Source organism: Macrosteles quadrilineatus, unplaced genomic scaffold (genome assembly GCF_028750875.1).
Source record: "Macrosteles quadrilineatus isolate MER2022 unplaced genomic scaffold, UCM_ALF_1.0 Scaffold_1__1_contigs__length_201487025, whole genome shotgun sequence".
NCBI classification, from domain to species: Eukaryota; Metazoa; Arthropoda; class Insecta; order Hemiptera; family Cicadellidae; genus Macrosteles; species Macrosteles quadrilineatus.
The window spans coordinates 31,081,436-31,103,587 of NW_026542594.1; the positions used below are offsets into that span (position 1 = coordinate 31,081,436).

The 22,152-nt window shown below is 34.8% G+C and overlaps 1 protein-coding gene across 1 annotated transcript in view; it reads left to right on the top strand.

Moving 5' to 3' along the window:
• The first annotated feature begins 7,823 nt into the window (after nt 1-7,823).
• The window catches only part of LOC128981962 (uncharacterized), a 206,328-nt gene continuing 191,999 nt past the window's right edge, over nt 7,824-22,152 (top strand). Inside the window, exon 1 of the mRNA XM_054400977.1 lies at nt 7,824-7,894. The gene's annotated coding sequence lies outside the window, so the exon portion shown is untranslated. The remainder of the gene's footprint in view (nt 7,895-22,152) is intronic.

Here is a 22,152-nt window from a genome sequence, read left to right on the forward strand (position 1 = left end):
ATGTGTGAAAGGGTAGTAGGGACCAACAATACCGTGGTATTGAGACTGGTTTAATGTCGAGGGAATAACAATTGCGTCTATCTTTGTTGGTTGGGGATTGCCGAAATAAACTAAAATGCAACAGACCAAATATTTTAAAAATATATTGTAACCAATATATAGGCATAGTTGTGTTAAAATATAAGTTTATAGTAGTTTACGCAACGATTGCGTTAACACTACGCGAGATGCGTACACTACTTTACCTGCGACAGTGTTTAATTACTAAAAATCACTACCCATAACTTCTAAGATAGGTTATGTTGTAGTTTATAACTCTCATTGCCACTGACAGTGACGCAACGAAACATTGTACCCAACACTAATTGCACCACTCAACAATTAAATTGGCCTGAACAGCTGATTAGTTGAAGTTTAAATCATTACAATTTTTCTTCTTCTCTCTCAATCCTTGAACGTCATTGATCCGTTACACGTGTTTCTATGAGTAAAGCTATGCTGTTATGAAAGTAAACAATGCTGTTAACTTATGTGATAATTTTCAATTCTAAAAACTGAACTGAAACGGCTACTTAAAAAAATAGTCATAGGTAAACAAATTTTAAAAGGCTAAACCAATATATAGTCAAATAAAGAATTTTTTAAATCTTATATACTTTTTACATTCTTGTGAGTCAACGGTATAAATACATTATTACAAGTGTTATTAGACGTACAGTATTTTTTTTTTGTAAATTCAAGATCCTTTCCTTACAAGTTGTCAAAATATGGCCAATATAAACTTGCTCAGAAGTGTTACTGAGTATAGTAACCGTCAAGTGGTATCTGTTAACACGTACAGTCTTAAACCTGTTAGGTTTATGTTTTTTAATAACACACAAAATTAAACAGTAACGAAACTAACTCTGATTGAGACTCTTCTGTTGTCTTGTTGTGTAGAACAGAGCAGCGATGACGTCACAGGAGTTGCTCTTGATTGACCGTAGATGGCGCTGGTTGACCTCAGCTTCAACAGCCACACAGCTGATCCTTCAGACGCTGATGTGGGAACTGCTGGTTCCGTGTTTTGATGGCGGAAAAATCAGGTTAAAGTTAAACAGTGAACATTTGTCCATTGTTATGTTTTGTTCAGGTACACGTGTTGTTCTCACTTCCAAAAAGTGAAATGGTTAAAACAAACTGAAACAAGGAATTAAAAACTCGCGGGATTTCCCTTTACCAAGAGCGTTACGAAATTGAATGATCGTTTCGAAGTTTTAGTTAAGTCCACTACAACATTCCACCACTAGATAATACCGTGGAAAAATCCGTGTCGTGCTGACTCATTTAAATGCAACATCAAACAATATCCATATATGCATAGACTAAAATAAAATCACATACTAAAAAACGTTGTCTTGCAATTCAAACAAAGTAATATATTAGAGACAAAACCAAAAGTCTCATAATATGCTAAACAAGTTTTTAGTATTACATTGTTTTTAGGTGGGGCAATGAGAACTATACAATTTATTAATAACACAAAACCTATCATTTTTACATTAATCTTATACCATTTTGACCTGGATAAACCATTTTTTCATATCTCCAAAATAACTTCCTTCAAGTGACATCCTTGAAAATGTTGAAATTCTTCGAGTAAAAACCCGTCGAATACGCTTTCAAGCAGTTTTTGAGGAATCGCTTGAACCTCTCCGGCGATTATCTGTCTGAGATCGACCAGGCAGGCATCTGGTATCTTGCAGGGGTGGACATAGAGACCTTAATGCAAATACCTTCCAAGAGATCTCTTAGAAATTTGAAGTGCCTAGAATCGCCTCCTGATGGACCTATTTGGACTTAAAGGGACTGTACTCTCTACACATTTGCTAGTGTGCTAACAGTGTTATGGCTTCCACCAATCTTTTTTTCGGGATGATGTTCTACTAAATAGTGATACCCAGTTCTCAATCGTTAACCGACTCGGATCAGCCCTGTTTCGATCAATATTGAAATGGTTCTTAAACAATCTGTGTTTTAATAAAAGAATAATTATTCTTAAAAAAGGTTTGCACAGCAAAAGCACGGTGTTCAGGATTCCAAAACGCCATGTTTATTAAATTGGTATCGCTCAATTTTGTTTATGAGCACAGCTGTTAACTCATTGTTGCAATATTTATCATCTGGTAGCTAAAATATATTGCATGGTTCTCATTGCCCCTTCCTGTATAATATATCCATAGCATTTATGTGACCTTTGAGTGCAAATTAGTGATTGATCCGTGACAACGCTTTAGCGGGTAAAGTCTACGATTTAAATTAAACATTGCAAAAACCAACTGATTGGTGAGTCGGTAGCGCGGAACTTCAAATCCAAGGCAGCGATGTCATGGTGCATCCAGCCAATATACTGTACCACTCTCGTACGGTACCACTTGCTTTGCTGCATACGTGCACGCATACCGACATCTTTACAAAAATATTAAGTGTTTAAATCGGGCAAACCGCTTTATATACGTGACGTTTTTCTCGCAGCATTGAAATTAACATTGCTATACAAGTTGTTTATAAAAGAGTGTGCTTGGGAATGAGAGCAGCTACAACTGTGGTGCCTCCATTACTTCCATTACACCCACAGTGAGTTGTGTGGTGACGTGATTGACAGGTGACGTGGGGCGCGGGTTGCCCACACGGAGAACTCTGGGCTCCTTGCGCAGGACGAGTGCTACACATGACACAGTTGTCTATAGTAGGCTACAGATTGCTTAGAGGATAAAGTGCCAGCCTAGTAATTACAAGTCTGTCAGTTGAATACCAGAATACCGAGAACAATTCAGTTGTTTGCTGATGTAAATTGAAAATTAATGAATCTGTCAAATCTGCTAACCTTTTAGCCAAGCCAGCATGAAAGGGTTATGGTAAGCTATAGAGTCTTGGATCATCAACATTCACACAAAAAACATAAGGAAGAGAATAGAATTCTAGACTGTTGTAAACTGATGTTCTTGAAATGATTATTTGATAGAAAATGTAGATTAAATTACAAACACTGTGATGTGAACAAAAGAATGTGTATTATTCCTGAAAACTGTTTACAAAAATCTGCAAATGCTCATAGATGTTATTTTTACAATACAAATTAGCTTCAGCGAGTAATGTAATACAATGTAATAATAGTAATGATAATGTAATAATAATGTAGTAATGTAATGATTCTTTGTAATGTAATAATAGATGCAATTACTTTAGCATCCACATGTAAATTTAATAGTGGCACTTAAAATGTGTAAGTTACTTTGGACTTTGGATATTGTAAATATACTTCTTGCAATGCTGTTAAACCTGTCAGCTGTCTTGAGGCGTGTTTCATACACGCCAGTGCGGCATTGTTGATATATTTTATTGGCTCATGAGTCTAGTTTTATAATGGTTTGCTAGTTTATTTAGGTTAAAATTACTTTTGTCTCTCTTTGCCAATGTTATTTACATTGGGCTTGAAAATAGTGTAAGTTCCATTTTTCTTCTAACGGGGCTGTTGTATTGTACTGGTGATTAGACGTTTTGAAATAAGTATTATTTATTTTTTTTTTATTAACAACACGAGTACGTGTTATAATCCATTAAATATCATAAAGAGCAAATCAATATACAGGGTGTTTGGTACTCAGTGTGAAAAAAATTTTTGGTGTAAGTACAAAGTAAATGCAGTATGATGATGAATATAAAATGTCCCAAGTTTAAAAATTAGCTTCCCAAAGAATTATTTTATGTTTTTCAAAAATAACTATGTTTTTTAAACTTAATACAGCTATTTCTCAATTACCTGTAAATGGATTTGAGTAGACAATGTCATTTTCGTGTTCTACATTAAATTTTGAATAAGAATTATACAAAATGACAGAGGATCAGTTGTAAAAACTCCATCGTAAATAGATTCAAAGATAAAAATTAAGATGTCTTATAAAAATGCAAAAAACATTGTTCAATTGCATTTTTTCACACCCTGTATACAGGAAAGTGTCGGAATATGTTAAAAACTGCGCCATTTTATAAGCTTTCCAACCATATGCTACACTATTGAGGTTTAGATATTTTTTTTGTTTATTTTAGTGGTTTGAATGCCAGAAAACAGGGAACTTTTTTACTGTTTTTACAAAAATACAACTTTTGCTTAATACATGCTGACTTTCTATGTTTTAAATGATAAAGACGCCATGCTTTGTAGTCTTCAAACCACGAAAGCGTACATAAGCAGACAGAAAGCTCAATGGTGTAGCATATGGTTGGAAAGCTTATAAAATGGCGCAGTTTTTAACATATTCCGACACTTTCTTGTATACAGGGTGTGAACAAATGCAATTGACCAATGTTTTTTGAATTTTTACCAAACATCTTAATTTTTATCTTTGAATCTATTTACGATGGAGTTTTTACAACTGATCCTCTGTCATTTTGTATTATTCTTATTCAAAATTTAATGTAGAACACGAAAATGACATTGTCTACTCAAATCCATTTACAGGTAATTGAGAAATAGCTGTATTAAGTTTAAAAACATAGTCATTTTTAAAAAACATAAAATAATTCTTTGGGAAGCTAATTTTTAGACTTGGGACATTTTATATGCATCATCATACTGCATTTACTTTGTACTTACACCAAAAAATTTTTTTCACACTGAGTACCAAACACCCTGTATATTTATATGAAAGTACTGTAGTATGCTTACGTATTTCTCTAAATTATATAAATAGTATGTTACTTTCGGTCTTAAACAAATTATGAATTTGGTTCGTACACACATTTTACAGATGTTGCTCTCAACATTGTTAAAATACTTTCCCGAGGTACCTTTGTTGGAATTGTTTAAAGACAGCAAACAAAGTTTCAATAAAATTACAATGGTAAATCAAGATTGCTTATGAACTAGTAGATAGAAACCCTGTGGCTAGATCTCTGTTCAACAGAAATTGCAACAAGTTCAGAGAAAATGTCTTAACTGCGGAAGAAGCATTTAGGCTCGGGAGAATGCAATCCTGCAGCCACTGGCCCCTGGTTCCGACCTGGCTGCCTTGGGAGTTGGAACTGTTGGAATGGTAGATTGTGAAACAGAAACAATTTACCGCTGACACAGTTACAAGAAGCGAGCCCAGTCTAGTTAATTTGTCAAACTAATGAATTAGGCACAGATGTTATGATTTACTTCTGCCTCTTATCGGTGATTTATAAGATACTCGCAAATGCATACCGAAGTCTAGACTAAGTTTAGTAGTCTTATAAGACAGCGTAGTCACACACCATTGGCTATATAACTATACGTTTTTATTTCAACCCTTAGTAAATATTCCAATGCTTGTAATAATATATAAGATACTCGCAAATGCATACCGAAGTCTAGACTAAGTTTAGTAGTCTTATAAGACAGCGTAGTCACACACCAGTGGCTATATAATTATACGTTTTTATTTCATAATAATAATAATATATTCTGCTTCTCCTCTGGCATTTCCAATACCAGAAGTCAGTGCAGAATATAAAATGAGGCATCGACAGAACTGATATCGAACCCGCATGAAGTGACGATTCTAGTGAGTCATTTTATCTTACAGTTGTGCCTAATGAAATTAACTTTACAGCCATGATTACTTTATGTAGTGCATGTCTAAAGTAGGTTTGTAATCATGATTTATTAGAAATTAGAGATAGCATCATCAAACCATCATGCGTCTGGAATTCATTTTCAGCCATGCTATATTAACATGGCGAGAATTTCAATGTCCAGTAATTCCAGTGCCGACGTATCAATTAGAAAGTTTCTCACAAACTTTTGACTTGGAGAAGAGTTCAGGCTCGTCCCGGGAGCCTTGGAATAATTACGGCCATAGAATACTGATGGCTTCTTACTCATCTGCCGAAGTGGCTTTCTAGAGATCTGCCTTCCCTGCCTTCCCTGATAACGTCTGCCAATGTTCCATAAATTTTCTTCACTCACAATTTTTGATTGATAATGTGACTCTTCATTGTAACCACTTCATTGTTAACTTCTCCGTGTTGTTAACCACGAATACTAGAACAGAAACGGTATGGATCATAAACACAAACAAATGATGTCACTGGCCCAAAAGTAAACATTAAATAAATGGAACGTCCAGACATTCGGACCAGTGACGTAATTTGTTTATGTTTATGATCCATACCGATTCTGTTCTACTATTCGTGGTTGTTACATATTTAAGAAGAACTCCGAATGTTTTCCTGGGGAGATCAAACTCACGGATCACTCAAAACGTAGATGAAAGATAAATTGTATGTATACATTATCATGTTCATGATCAACTCAATTCTAAATCACGTTAACAAAACCTGTTTCAAACCCAAAATCGTGTGATTCGCAAACACTATTATGCATTCATCAGGTTATGTTGGTATCTGTAATGATGATATACTGTATTACCAAATTTTAAACCATAAATTGTTGAAAACTAGGAGGAACATCACGACGGATGAAAAATTAGTTCACTGTTTTATCTATGAAATATATGTTCTTTAATTTCATAAAAGAAAAAGCCAAAATATTAAGCAGTGACAAATGAAAGTTTAAGTACGTGTAAGTATACTGATACCAGATCTCTTATTATATGTGTATTATCCTTGAAAGCATTAGAAGATACAAAGACAATCTTGTACCCTACACAAGATACAAAGACACACATTCTCCTTCCTTGATGTTGTTATCTTGCAACTGTTGGCACAAGACTGTAGCCTTATAACGAACCCGATAGCATCAAACATTGCATTGTAGTTGTGCGGCCGCCGCCCTTCACTGCTGAATCCATGAGGCCCTGTCACTGTCACGACCTACAGGTGGCCCTTATCAAATGTCAAGGTCGTCTTTACAATCCGTGATAACACGACTGTCCGTTAATTAAACCTACGTCGTATTGTAGGGAGCGCCCGCAGCTGCAAGTACCTAATTGATGATTGAGTGATTGTGGATCACTTGGTAGGTCCAAGGACGTCGTCCGCTAGATCCGGAGTTGATTGGAGATATGTCTTCTCAGAAACAATATCGATATAAAAAGTAAGGGGAAAACATCAAATTCCAACAATGATTTATGACTAAGGTACAATAAATTAAAAGCCAAAGTATTAAATTTATTGTCGTTGTTTGATACCGTGTATAAACCCCAACGTATCTGTTAAATCTCTTACAAGCTATTCCTACTATCCAAGTCTCTTACGTTAGGAGAGAGCTAATGTCTGCTAATTTCAACTGTTCAATTTTAATATATTGTGATTCAACAGAGTTTTTTTTTTATATACTAGCTCCTAGCTGTTATACCCATGCTACCCAAAGGTGAGAGAACACGGACGTGAATGTGTGTGTTATAAATTGGCTTTCTATTTTATGTTAGCGTAGCCTCATTGAATTGTGGAGTCGAGACCCCTATCGGTCATATCATTGCCCTTTTAGATCTAGCTTGCTCTCTATCAAGCTAGCGCTTCTTACCGATGGTATGTTACCGATTTGTGTCAATTACGCCAACGTTTTAACATGCAAAACAAAACTGAACAAACACCTTTCTGCAAACTAAAACATCTTTTATGTCACATAGTTAACGAAAAGTATTGAGAATAGGAGAGATAACAACTTTTTCCTTATCGCATTCTTAATTAATTGCTCAATCAGCTATTTTCTATTTCACTAAAACAAATTTTATAGCTAGGGTATATAGATGGGATGTCTACATCAGTACCTATACAAGAGTCAATGATCACATACTGTACTGTATCTACCTGTGTGCCCCCGCCGCTACAGCTGAAGGTCCAGGTAGGCTACAGCAGACCCACGCTCCTCAGTCTGTGTCGTGTGTGTGTTGTGGATACACGTGCTCTACGCTTTACTCTCTCACCGGTAAGTCAAATTAATAATTATTAAATTATTTAGTTTAAAATTATGTTTTTCAAATGTATGTTCTTTGAAATTAAGACTGTTTTTTTTATAAAATTATAGGGTTTTAGGACGAGAATTATTATTAAATTTTGGTTGATGGATGAGCGTTGGGTTATTTAAGTCTCAGTTTATTGTTCTTTAGTGTATTTCGTGATCCTTTTTTATTTATTACTATTATTTATGACAACTTGTAACAATCAATAAATTATAACTGTCCACTCTTATAACTATATGACAGTAACCCACAATATTTATACTTAATAGATATATCCCTGACGCGTAGCAACTGTTCACCGTGTGTAGGTTAGTTAATAACGGCTGTTTTTTTACTTTGAAAAGTTCAAGACCGTTCGATAACCACCTTACAATTTATACCTTTTAACTAATTTTTTCGTGTTATCAAGTGTTATATTTACATCGGAAGCAAAATTTATCTTCCTTGTTTGGTAACATAAATGCAGAAGCCTTGCGTGATGTAAATACCTTATTCATTTTTATTATTAACTAAAGTTTGTTAAATAATGATTGATTTATTTTTCTTAAATACAAGCTATTTCGTGGTACCCCCAACCCTTTTGACATTGGCCATCAAGCTATTCCATATATTTAGTTTGGATTTACACAGAATTAGGTATACATTTTACTGAAATATGATGAAAAGGATAGTTCTAGCTAAGTATTGTTGTAATTGTTATCTAACTTTTTGTTTGTGTTAGCGTGATTTTTTCTATTAGTATCGTAATGAATGACATGATTCTTTATAAATTGTATTTACATAAAATTGCTTAACACAATTAACGGTATTCAAGACCTAAACATATAATTGCAGTGTTTTGGCAAGTTAGTTCCCGTTTAAGACAAATTGTTATTTACGATTAGAATTTATAAACAGTCCGTGTGATATCATCAGGAAGGACGTCTGGACTGCTGGACCGGTCTACCAATCAGACTGTTTCGGTTCATAGTTTTTGCGACTTTACAAATTTATTGACACATTAATCGGAGTTGTCAAGGTTCGTCAAAACAAGTCTTAGTTTAAACGTTCAAAGAAATGAAAACAGTTTCTTTGACGAAGTGGATACGAAAAAATTGCGTAATTTTGGTATTTAAAATGTACGGTACTTATGGTTCAACATAAAACAATTTTTAATAATCCTTCAATGTATAAAAGTAGAAAAGTGTTATTGATGAGGTTATATACGTTATGATACTGCTGATTTGACAACAAAAAAATTCCTAAAAAGTCAATTTTTAAATTTTCCTTTATATTTTCATGGATCCAAGTCGTGTTGAACCATAGCCTCATCTAAATGCTGGAAATGATGAGGACTTGTAATTAAAACTGCTACAGTTATTTTAGGCGAAGGCGAAGAGGGATTTCTCTGATCGAACCTAAGCTGCTGGTTTTTGCCGTTACTCAAAATCACATCTTTTCTCTAAAATAATGTAGAATATTCTAAAACATACACTGGTTCTCAGAGTAACATCCTAGTAATGTCAAAATGCGTAATTTATTATTAACGTTATTGTTTGAGCCATAAAAACAAATGTACACTATTAGTAATATACTGTTTGTTCTACGATTTTTTATGGGTACCCAATAATTTAAGGCTGATGAAGATTAACGTTATTCCTCGGTCGTCTCAACATAATGGACTAAACGGAAGTCTTGATGCGTTCCAGATGTCCTCTCCTTGGAGTGGGATGCTATAGAAACTACAACTACGATAGGACCTGTGTAGTGTGTGATATAAATTATCATTACTTGTGATGAATATATCAATGCAGTAACGATCATTAATCTCCACCGTTGAAGTTCCCATGCTGTGATTCACTGTAGTACGCCATGGTACACTAGGAATGTCATGTGTGTGTGTGAGAGTGTTCCCATGTTACGCACGACAGTATGTCAAGGTCACTTGGTCAACAGAAGCTCATGTCAAGCACCATTAGCCAATCCTACCTCATACATATCCTCTCCTCTGCGGCGGATAACACTCAAGGCTCCTCTTTCTTGGCGAATTTCCATCCTCTTGTAATGCTAAACACGAAAACTTTACCTTGCAAAGGCAGAAACTATGTCACCGCGGATTTTTGAGGAATTAGATATTTGGATTATTGAATTTAAATTCTTATCTTACGATAGGTACCCTGTTATTTGATTAAAATTACTCTCCATTGATTTCTTTTTAAACTCGTGTAGTTTTTCGCAGGTATTGTGCACATCTGTATTTATTCCACATGGCAGATGGCACTGTTCTGTTATTACTATGATTTATCATATGGACTGTATGAGGCCATACTAACGTAATGCAAATACTGTGGATGAACACCTTTCCAATGATATAAGTACAAAGGACCGAAAAGCGTCCTTTGTCATACTTAGTGGTAGTCCTTAGAAGAAACTCGTGATTCATGTTTTTGGTGTAAAAACAATATCAACGTTTGCCATACAAGCTACACGTATTTCCAATCGTAAGATTTATGATGGATTCCGAGTAGTTTCATATAAACAGTTTTAACGAATGGTAATATAATACAGTCATTGAGAATACACGTATGCACGTATGTATACTCAATGATACAGTATAAATTGCTACCGTGATAATATCATATTCACTAAATGTGTTTGAGTCATGTAAACAAACTGCTATAGTAAATCTAAATATGTTTAGTCTGAGTGTTCATATCCTGGACTGGTCTACATTTCACTGCATGTATTGCACCTCTGCAATGATGAACAATCGGCGGGTTTCCAGTGTTGTGTTGTTACACAAGCTTCACGAGACTGCTATCGTCTAACACGGTAATTGAGGGTAAATGTTCTAGTGCTCATAGAGAAACCGCCCAGCATGTACTTGGAATTTCTTGAAAAGTTCACTATTAATCTGCACGATGGAAATTATTTCCTCTGATTAGATGCATTTTGAAAAATACGTCTTTGATTGAATAAGAATTTCTTTGGTCTTGTCTTGACGAACCTTAAATTCAAAATAAGTATAATTGACATCTTACGTTGATGTAACTTTGCTTTCGCACAAAATTCATCCATATCATTTTCTATTTTCATCGGAAAATAAATGCTTTGATGTAATATTATATTTTATACTTTTTTTGTAAATATAAAATAATTATTTCTATAATTAATTTAGATAAATATCCCCAAATTCATTGAGTTAAATGAATTATAAAACCAAAAGCGGTTTATAATCACACATAATACGTAATGTTTTATAGCACACATATATAGATCACATTGCCACGTATAACACCGCAACAACTACTCGCGACGGGAGACCTAACTGCACATTAGCAGTGTCTAACTGCGTATTACTTTGCGCAGAACACCACATTGACACACACACACAGCGCGTCGCGTCGCGGCTGCGCCCAATAGTGACGTCACTGTGAGGAAGCCATGGAAATGAGCCAACGTTTTTACACTGAACTGACTGGAAGTGGAATGGACTAAGTAAACTAACCAGCTGCGAGTCATGCTCACATTGCATGCTCGACTAGTAATTACATGATTTTATTTCTCAGAATAGGTTGCGAGTAGATTGGACATTTGAATAGTAGGTGGTTTACAATAGGCTACTTCAGTTATATTGTATCCTACTATAAGTGGTAAAGCTATATTGTATGTATCTGGGAAGTAATCTGGTTTAGTAGTAAAGCATAGGGTGACGCGACCCTAATTGCTCAACATGAAGTTATGTCTTAAATAGGGTGAAAACTTAGTGGGGCGGGTGAGACTATAGTGTAGCGTGGAGCGTAGCGGGTACCCGCGCCAACACGCTAGCCTCGCCGCTCCGATATTCTACCCCGATTTGTTACCTCGAGGGTTTGGTCGAGGGTTGAGCGTCAGTGGTCATACCGACTAAAAATGTAGTTCTTTTTCATCAGTTCGTGAACGCGGTCCTGTTTGGACAATGAAAAATGTTATTACCAATGCATGAAATGATATCGTTTAATTATTCTTGTCAACAATGTACAGATTTACCATTTATTGACATACTAGCTGTACCCGCGGGCTTTGCCCCGTTTAGCTTCATATGTGAGCTCGTTCGCATGGCTTAATCACGTCCTGGTTGAAGTTCGTTCGCTACGCTCACTCACCTTTAGGTTGGAGCTCGTTCGCTGCGCTCACACGTCCTGGTTGAAGTTCGTTCGCTACGCTCACTCACCTTTACGGTTGGAGCTCGTTCGCTGCGCTCACTTGCCTTCAGGTTAGCTCGTTCGCTACGCTAACTCGCCTCCGGGTTGAAGTTCGTTCGCTACGCTCACTCACCTTTTGGTTGCAAATTAGCTGTTGTCATAAATTAAAAAATAATAGTGCTGCACTCTGTTGGTAATCCTTGTAACTTTAATGCTATTGAACATCACAGAACAGAACCAACTTGTTTAATTGAAACAGCTGTTATGATTCATTAATTCCATTTAAATATGAGTACTCTTTAGGTTAACATGGGAAACTCCAGAGCCACTGGGGCGGAGCCCGAGAGTCCGATCAGAATAAAAACCACTTAGTTTTCCTATTTAATGCCTAAAGAATCAGTGAACCAAATTTCAGCCTCCTAGGTAAGTGGGAAGTGGGAGAATTAGTGATGAGTGAGTGAGTGAGTCAGTCAGTCAGTCAGTCAGTCAGTCAGTCAGTGAGGGCTTTGCCTTTTATATATATAGATTTAATAAACAATAATTCATCCTGTAAACAGTTTTTTATACTTTTTTATACAATAATTAGAAGTTTCAATAAATATTTCATTAAATACCTTCTTGATCAGTATTGTCCGTGTTATTGTGAGAGTAGCTAGTTCTTGTGAAACTGAAGATTTTCTGAGTAATTCGTTTTTCCAGCTATGTATTCGAAGCACAACCCTAGGGGGGGTGTAAGATCTTAGTTTAGAATTCAGGAAGGTTTAAATTTATAAACTATCAATTACAAATTATGCATATGTACACATTCATCCTCCATATCTTTATAACTCAAATTTAAGCTCTAAATCGCCCCTGAGCCCACACACACACACACACACACACGAGTGTCGTGTTGTGGGCGACTTTACACAATCACCCCACTTTCACAGCTTCAGCCCGACTTTAATGGCCCTTAGAGAAACATTCTCATTGGATGACCAGAATGGCGAGTGGGAGATCAGGTATAAGGTAGATGAGGGCGATACTGGCCTAGCTTGCGTAACTCTACCACATTGGATTGGCGCCATTCTATTTATGACAGGTGGAATTTCTTTTGGGTTTATGGCTATTTCAGAGTTGATCCTTGTAGATGGTTGTATACCTGTCGGGGCTCTTGTTTGGCAGAGCAATCAATTCCTGTTTATACCATATATTTGTTGGGTCTATTGACACTTTCATGCAGATGATGGTGGGCCCTTATAGCGTACCCTACTAGAGTATAAACACGCCACTATATATTAGAACTTAACTGATTATTAAATGATGTTCCAATCCAGTGTTTTATTTGTATGTCTGTTTCTACGCCATGGGTATTTTAAAGTACGGAAGTATACAAACCCAGGTCTTGTCACAATAAAACATCGACCTTTTAACAGATGGCATAATTAATTTATGGACAAAAAATTAAAATGGCATCAGGACTCAGAACTGATATCGCTTGAAATGGAACCAGCAATCGTATGATTCTAAAGCTAACACTACAACCACTTTGGCTACCCAGTCATTGTCACTCTCTCCCGCTAACATAGTATATGGAGAAAGTATTGTTTTCATCAACATATTTTTTTTAAATCTTTGGTTTAAACTATTTATAATTGAGTTTTCAAAAGTGAATGCAACTTTTGTAATTTTACATATTAAAATATCAAAGCTACTGGGAAAGCGAGCTAGTGTAGTGGTTAGAGCGCGGGACTTCGGTCCCTGAGGTCCCGGGTTCTAAGTGATAATGCCGCAAGTGAACCTGTAATAGGCTCATCATGCCTAGCGTCCTAGGACAGAAAAAATATACATCACAGTCACTCACATGGCTTACCCATATAAAGGTTGTTGACAAGGTTATGGGAGAAAGTACCTGACTCAGAATGCTGATATCGTTTATTGTCTTTCCCTGTTATTTATGGTTAACCGAGGAGCACTTAAAAGAATGTGTTAAACAAGCTTTACTTCCAATCCACACCCACACATGCAATATTTCAATGTCAATCATCTCCTGCAATGCCTGAACTCAATTTCTCTAAACACCTGTCAAGTGATTTATCTCCTGCAACTCGCACATTTATACACAGGCCCCTCATTATCATTAATACACAGGCACTGAGAAGGTGTGGAGTGAAACTATGGCCAAGTTAGGAAGTATTTTAGTTGTACAGTGACAGTGAACGGAACTGTGATTGTTGTACTGTAATCGTCGTAGACTCATCTGTCACAAGCTCGTCAGTCTTCAGTGAGATCACTAAGTGAGTCAGTGAGTCGAGGAGGCCTTAACTGGGAGTGGTCTCACTGCTCACTGTAGCTCTGGTCCTGGTCCTGGCCTTATATCGTCAAGTGGCAGAGGAGGCCTCAAGCTGGACTGAAACACTTCAATAAACGGTTCTCAGTCAAAAATGTAAGACTACGAGGACTGCGTTTTCTTTGTTTACCGAGAAGGTTGTCAAAGGTCTAAAAAACTATTATTATTTTAATTATTATGTTTCTTGATGAAAATGAAAAATTACTTTTATATTATTCTTGAGGATTTCTTGATAGCGTTATGATAAATGAGACACGAAACATTGCAAATTTTCATTTAATATAAATGTTTTCAAGCAAAGATAAACTAAACGAAACTAGTGTACCTGATGACTTTAAAAGATTCGACTCAAGATTATAGAAATACTCAAGATTTACATAACAGATCGATATAATCAAAATTTCTTGTAAATATCTTATGATTTTTCAAAAGCTGACATTGTTTTTTAGTGTTTTCTACAAATAGCCTTACTCATAGCCGCATTAGGTTGTCCATAATAACGATTTTAAATAAAAAAAAATCTATTTCTTCTCCTTGGTGGTGTTTTATGACTTTCCTATGTTTCCATAGTTTGCAAATCGGGTCTTTCAATGATTACTAAGAAATGCAGCACAGTGTTAATTCAGTTTTCTTTTTAGTATATCAAATTATGAAGGCTCTTTCGCTTTTTTCCAGTGTACCTAATATTTACGCCAACCCAAATTCAAATAATAAATATTTCATAGTAAATGTTTGTAGTAAACCCACATCAAAACCCTAAATGCAACCAACTGGTCTTAAGAAATTCTGAATTGGCTCACTAGTTGGTACTGAAAACAAAGTTCCCTCTGGTTTAAATTTAAGATAGTAAAAAGTGATTCAACTCAGCTGAATTTTAATTTTCTTTTAGGCTGATTTTATTATTTTCTTTGATATGTACTCAATCATATGTTCTCAAATGTCAACTACTGTATTTGTAAACAGGGCCTATTTAGAAGCATGCGGAAATATCAGTTATCCATAAACCCAATAAACCAAAGTCTTCTCCATCGAGTTACCGTCCAATCAGCTTACTGTCTACACTTTCTAAAGTCTTTGAAAAAATCATCTTGAAACGAATAGCCTGTTACATGGATGCTGCAAATATAATTCCTGCTCATCAATTTGGATTTCGTACAAAACATTCGCCCATACATCAAATCTTACGAATATATGAAACGATAGTCAAAGGGTTTGAGAGGAAACAGCACACAGTAATTCCTTGACATATCTCAGGCATTTGATAAGATATGGCATGACGATCTTGTGTTTAAATTGATTCATTTTGGATTTCCAAAGTATTTAACCAATATTGTAAAATCGTTTCTTTGTCACAGGACCTTCTCTGTTAAAATATGTTCCTCTAATTCATAAATTCGGCGAGTCAATGCAGGAGTTCCACAAGGTTCAATATTAGCCCCTGTATTGTTCAATCTGTATATGGCAGACATCCCTCTTCCAGAAGACGCCTCATCAGCTCTGTACGCCGACGACACTGCTATCCTGTGCCAACATTCTGACATCCACGAGGCCACGTATTCCCTTCAATAATCTGTGGATCTTCTCGTTGATTGGTTCTACAAGTGGAAATTTCACCTAAATTCAACTGAATGTGAGACCAAAATATTCTCCTTGAAAAAAAAAAATACATTGCCACATGAAATTCAAATATATGGTAACTTTCTATGAACCCTGATGACCAGGCCATAAAATATCTTAGAGTATGGCTGGACAAAAAACTTAATTGGAACTACCACGTTAATAAAAAACTGTCCCAAGGTTATACACGCCTTGCAAATCTTTTCCCTTTAATCAATAGGAAATCTATTCTGAAGCCAGCTTGTACAGTTCTAATCTACAAATCAATAATTCGGCCCTTGATTACATATGCATTTCCTATCTGGGGATTAGCCATATCAAAAAACAAACTCTTCAATATTCATGTGATTCAAAACAAAATTCTAAGAATAGCGGTGGATGCTCCCTGGTTTGTTAGAAACAGGCATACACATGAAGAGCTAGGAGTGGAGTCTATCTCAGCCTTTATTGAAAAGAACTATCTCAAAATTTCTGAAATCTTTAAACAATGTTCCTGGTGCATTAACTATTATTATTTTGCATTATTTTGGTCAAGATCTATTGGATGAATGAAGTCTAAAGAAGATTGAATATATTTCTCTAAATTAATTATGTTACAGGGTGTCTCAGGTCTGGGCAAACCCACGATGTTATTATTGTTAATTTATTGTTTATTTTGTTAACATTTCTGTGAATAATGTCTACATTGAACCAGAAATAAATGCTGTAAAAAAAGTTCATATTGGTTTGTTTTGTTCATTTTTACATATTTCATTAATTTCTCCTTGCTTGAAAACGTTTGTATTAAACGAAAATTTGCAATGTTTCATGCCTCTTTTTTCATAACGCTAGCAAGAAATCCTCAAAAATAGTATTTTAATTATTATTCATAATTATTTTAAAACATTCAGATGTACACAAATAAATCGTAAACTATAGAAACAATTACTTGTCTAAATATGTAGATTTTCAAAACGTTTTAGTTTTTTTAATTCGCTTATGCATAGTATGAGTTATTTCCCCATATGTTGCATTTTTAGCTCATCATAACTAAAATAATGCTTGTGCATTGTCTATGACTGCTGTAGTTTTTCATTAAACAAAATGTATTTATACTTTATATTGTATTATAATTTATACTTTGTTTTTCTAATGTTCAAGATATTTTAGAACCTACGTTTTCCATGAAAACATTCATACAACAAACACCATTTCACACAATGAATATAACTACTTCCTTCACGTTTGATATTTACGTGTGTCTAGTACACCCACACTGTTCATTATCAAGTTATTCTTAAGAATACCTCAAGTTCATCCATGATACGTCTAACAAACCAGTACAAATAAAATGCCGAGCCGTGGTCGTAGTTCATTATCCGTTTATCGGTCGAAGGCTGAAGCTGAGATGCAGAGCTTGTAATGACACTCGACAGAGAAACAACGACAATAATTTATAGTCCATTATCACTCGTCAGGGCCATCGGTGATAACAGACCTCAACTGTCTTCCTGAAGAATGGCATAAATATGGTTCAGGCCTTTCCCCGGGGAGGGACTCATCAACCCTGATAAATACCTAATTCTTGTTATTTCACCAATTTTTAACTTGGTGTTAAAGATTCCAACACCTTACACGTGTTTATTGATAACGTTAACGGACAACAGGAAATTGAATTGTCGTGTATCGGCCTACATGTTTTTATAATTTTGAATAATCTAAAAAAAATTATTTAAAGGAAAAACCTAAAATCTTTTCTATATAACTCAAACCAAGAGTTGTAAGCTTCCAATTATAAATATCTAGTATCAGGCGTAACACAATAAAATATGGGGTTTTCCGATTTGTCTACAACTTCATTAATAGTTTTATTTTATACATTTTAAGTATATACTTTGATTTAAAATTAGTTTATCATAGGGATTTGATAATTGTATGTATTGGATGTTTTCACTGACTCCAGCACAGTGGTGGTGTGTCAACGGACGAGTGTAGATGATAAGTCTGACAGGTGGTGTAGCTTCTTACAGGCTGATCGATCATTGGTTCTACATTGAGGAATAATAAATAGTATTCACATATCCATAGTTCTGTATGGCATACATCTGAGAGTTGGCAAGCTATGCAGGGTGCTCACAACTCGCAAGTAAGTATACAGATTTTGGAATAGGTTTAATGGGTCAAAATTAAACGGAAATCAAGAATAACTGTTTTCCAATCCACCCTTTAGTAAGATATTCGCCTGTTCGTTTTTTTGTGTTTTATCATATATTAAAAATAATTAAAGACATATTTATGAAAATTGGTATACAATTTTAAGAAGACATAACCTATTAATGGATAAAAAATCATTAGACATAGTTTTTAGTATAAAAATTAAGGACATTTTAATTTTTATAACATGAAATGCTATAAAACTACTGGCTACCTTGATCACTTTTTAAAGCACCCTATCAAACAAAAAAAAGTTTAAGAATATTAAATAATAAACAGCTGAGATATAATCACAATTTTTATTGTACAGGCAAAATAAGGCCAGTCAGGGTTCTCCTAATTTTTGGGCCTAAAATAGTGATTTCTCAGCTGTTGGTTATTATTCAATGTTTTTGAACTTGGTGATGTTTTAAAGGAAACTGAAAATGGTACAAAAAGTGTTCACGCAATTATATCATAAAATAAGCCACCTTTTCAGTAATTTAAGTAATAAAATACCCCCGCCGCAGCAAACCTGCAGACTAAGCGAATTTCAACTTGTCTGATTACATTTTTACAAAAATATTTCCATAAATTAAATAAGACATATTTATTCCCAATTTAAATAACACATTAGATTTAAGGAGTGGTTTGCTGCTACGGGGAAGGTTAAAAGTGTTTTTTGACCATACATCAATAGTATAGGACGAAATAAATAAATTTGCCAAATTTTATCGATATATATCCATAAACAAGTAAACTACAACTGTTTTCATTTTCTCCATAAGAATAACATGAGAATTTTTAATTACACTATTTTTGAATTTTCTCCGTGACCGTTAGGCATACAACAGCGCTTCAATATACTAAATTATTTCTTTCTTTAAGCTCTACAAAATGGTTTGAAAAGAAATTGCAAAATCTTTTGTTTTTAGGGTCAAAAATGGGAAAAATTCATTTTTACCCCATAAAACCCCCCATAAACTCCCGTTCCCATGGTCAAATTATGCTGGTTCGCGAACTCATTCAAGTTTATCCCGCCTTACACCTTCAAACCAAATTTTATCAAAATCGGACAAAAATTACTCAAGTTATCGTGTGGATGGACACACACACACACATACACACACACATATATATATATATATATATATATATATATATATATATATTTGAACTAATGGTGTTTTTGGCCTCTGGGGACATCAAAATGAAAAAGTAAATCGGTCCCGGGCCTAGGTATTACCATGAGACCTACGGTAATAGCTACTTCCCTATAGGGAAATTCGCTAAAACAAAATGGCAACCATTTTAAACCAATTTTTATAATTGTTTTCTCAATTTTCTTATGGCTATTTTATATTTTAGAAAAATTTCATCAAGATAGATTAGTCTTGTTTAGGAAAAAAAACTATTGTATTCTTGATTTTAGTTTTATTTTCCCCATTTAACCTTTTCCTATATTTTTGGTACTTACCTACGGGACACCCTGTGTTTTTTTATTAGAATTAGTTCCAGGAAATAAATTGTTTCCATTTAAACTTTGGCTTTGGACTCGCACAGACACTTATTGCAATATATCATTCCATTAGGGCTCATGTGCCAGACCGTTAACAAGGTAACAAACCCTTTTGTTCCAGACACAAATTTAACGACGAAGAAAATTACATTTAATTGAATTTAGGTAATAGCGTTGACTATTTATCCATTAGTCGTTATTAGTGAAAGTAAAACAGGACAATTAATATCAGATTTTAAGAGTACTGAGCGTTTTAACCGTTCATTATGTAAAGATGCGTTAATAACAACAAACGGTTTTAATTTAAAGGACCCAGCGAACACATAACAAAATAGAAGCGCTACTCGGAGCGCAGGAGCGTGGCAGTCTGACTAGCCGACGAAACGGACAAAGATGGCGGCGCTAGCCTAGTCCCGGCGTCTGCAACGCGCTGGTCGTCTGCTATGCTTCGAGTCAGTGTTGTTTACATAGGCTTTGTTGAAATGTAAAAATACTTTTGTATAAAAATTACTTAGGTTTTTCTGGAAGTACATTGTCGTATTAGTATATTGTTGGAAATGTCTTAAAGTAAATCGATTGTTTTTACCGTAGTAAATCGATCTTTTTATCGCGGGAGAAATTTTTGTTTACAAATATATATCTGTTTAAAAAACATCTTTGTTCACATTATAAATCTGTCATATTAGTGTTATTTTATTTCTTGTGTCACGACAAACACGATGGCATTTTGAACGACATTTTTAGCGTCTTATTAACGATGTTAGCATACGTTAAAAAAAAAAAAAACATCACCATAAAGACTATTGTGAGTAAAAATTTTAAAATGCATGGAACTGTTAACAATAAACCTACCAATAAGCCATAACAATTTCAGAAAGATTGGCTGAGTAGTTTGTTTACAATTAAATTTTAAACTTCAGTGTTAGTGCAGAGTTTCTTAAAATCGGTACTTTTTAGGATCTTTCAACTATATAAATTTTTCTGGTAAACGGATTTTTTTTAAATTGTTACCACGTAAAATGTATTTAACCCAGATTATATTTAATTTTTGTCTCAAGAAAATCTGATAATTCATCTCAAGAGATATTTAGGCTCAAACTTGAGTGCACATATTTAATTCCCCAACAGTAGTCCCGGCGTGTGCAGCGCGCTAGTCGTCTGCTATGCTTGATGAGAATAGTGAAGATATAAAGTTAAATGATTTTAGTGTAAAGGAAAACAATGTAATTGAGGACTTGACGAACAAAGTACTTGGACAATGTGTAGGTGTAAATTTGTTTCCAAATAGTACACATTTCTCAGGATATGAAACAATATGGACAAAAATCATTTTTGTTTAGTACCTAATTAAAATTATTGCTAAAAAATATTCCAATGTTAGAGTTCGCTACTACTGTAAAATAAGTAACGAAAGACTTCACAAAAATAAAATCAGGCAACATCTCAATAAAACTGTTATTTATCTGGGACAATAAATTGAGTGTAATTTTACAAATATATTTAGGAAGTTTAATTTAACTTACAGAATTCTCTTTAGATTATCTTGAATGATATTGAAAGCTAATTAGTCCTTAAAAAGTTGTGCTAAACGGTTGAAAATTCTACATAGACAATATATTTGAAAATTTCTTTAATATATACAATATTACAGTACAACAGTATAAAACATTAAAACATACTGCACGCTAAATGTATAGAAGACGGCCGGCGGCGCAGCGGGCGTGGCGCGGAGCAGCGGCAATTGATCCCTTTTGTACCTGATTTTTTAGAAAACCGAACATGATAAAAAATTTTGGTGAATCGTATAGTTAAATTTGGTTATTTATCCACAACTTTCCCGCTGACGAAATTTCTCTGACCAAAAAATAAAAAATTTCCTCGCAAAACAACTTTTTCATGTCTGAAATTGAAAAATTAAACTACATAAGTATTAAACATATTTATAACTCAATTACTATCGTAACTAATAGTTTTATATTAACACCATCGTTTTCCTCAGTATCATATCTACAAGTGTGCAAAATTTCAGAATTTTTTGTCAACTATTAATGTTGTTTATGATCGTGTATTTGTCGCGGGGTTTTTAATGCGAACTGTGCTCGCGGGTCTTGGATTCAGGCTGTATGACGGACCAAGATGGCGGATTTGGCCACACTTTCAGTGCATTTGGTTAAACGCCGTGTCCTCTCTATTATTATTATTATTATGTGCTCGCTGAAAGGACCTCATTTAAAAGAAACATATTATCCTCACTTTGAATCGTGGTACATATTTATTTAATTAGGTCAGGGTCACCACTTACAGCCTAGTGTAAGTGCACACATACACGCATACACACACACACATACATGTACGTACCTACAAGGTGGGCGAAGTGAGGTTGTATGGCGAAACTTGGGTGAAACTTGAATGCCCAAAACTGAC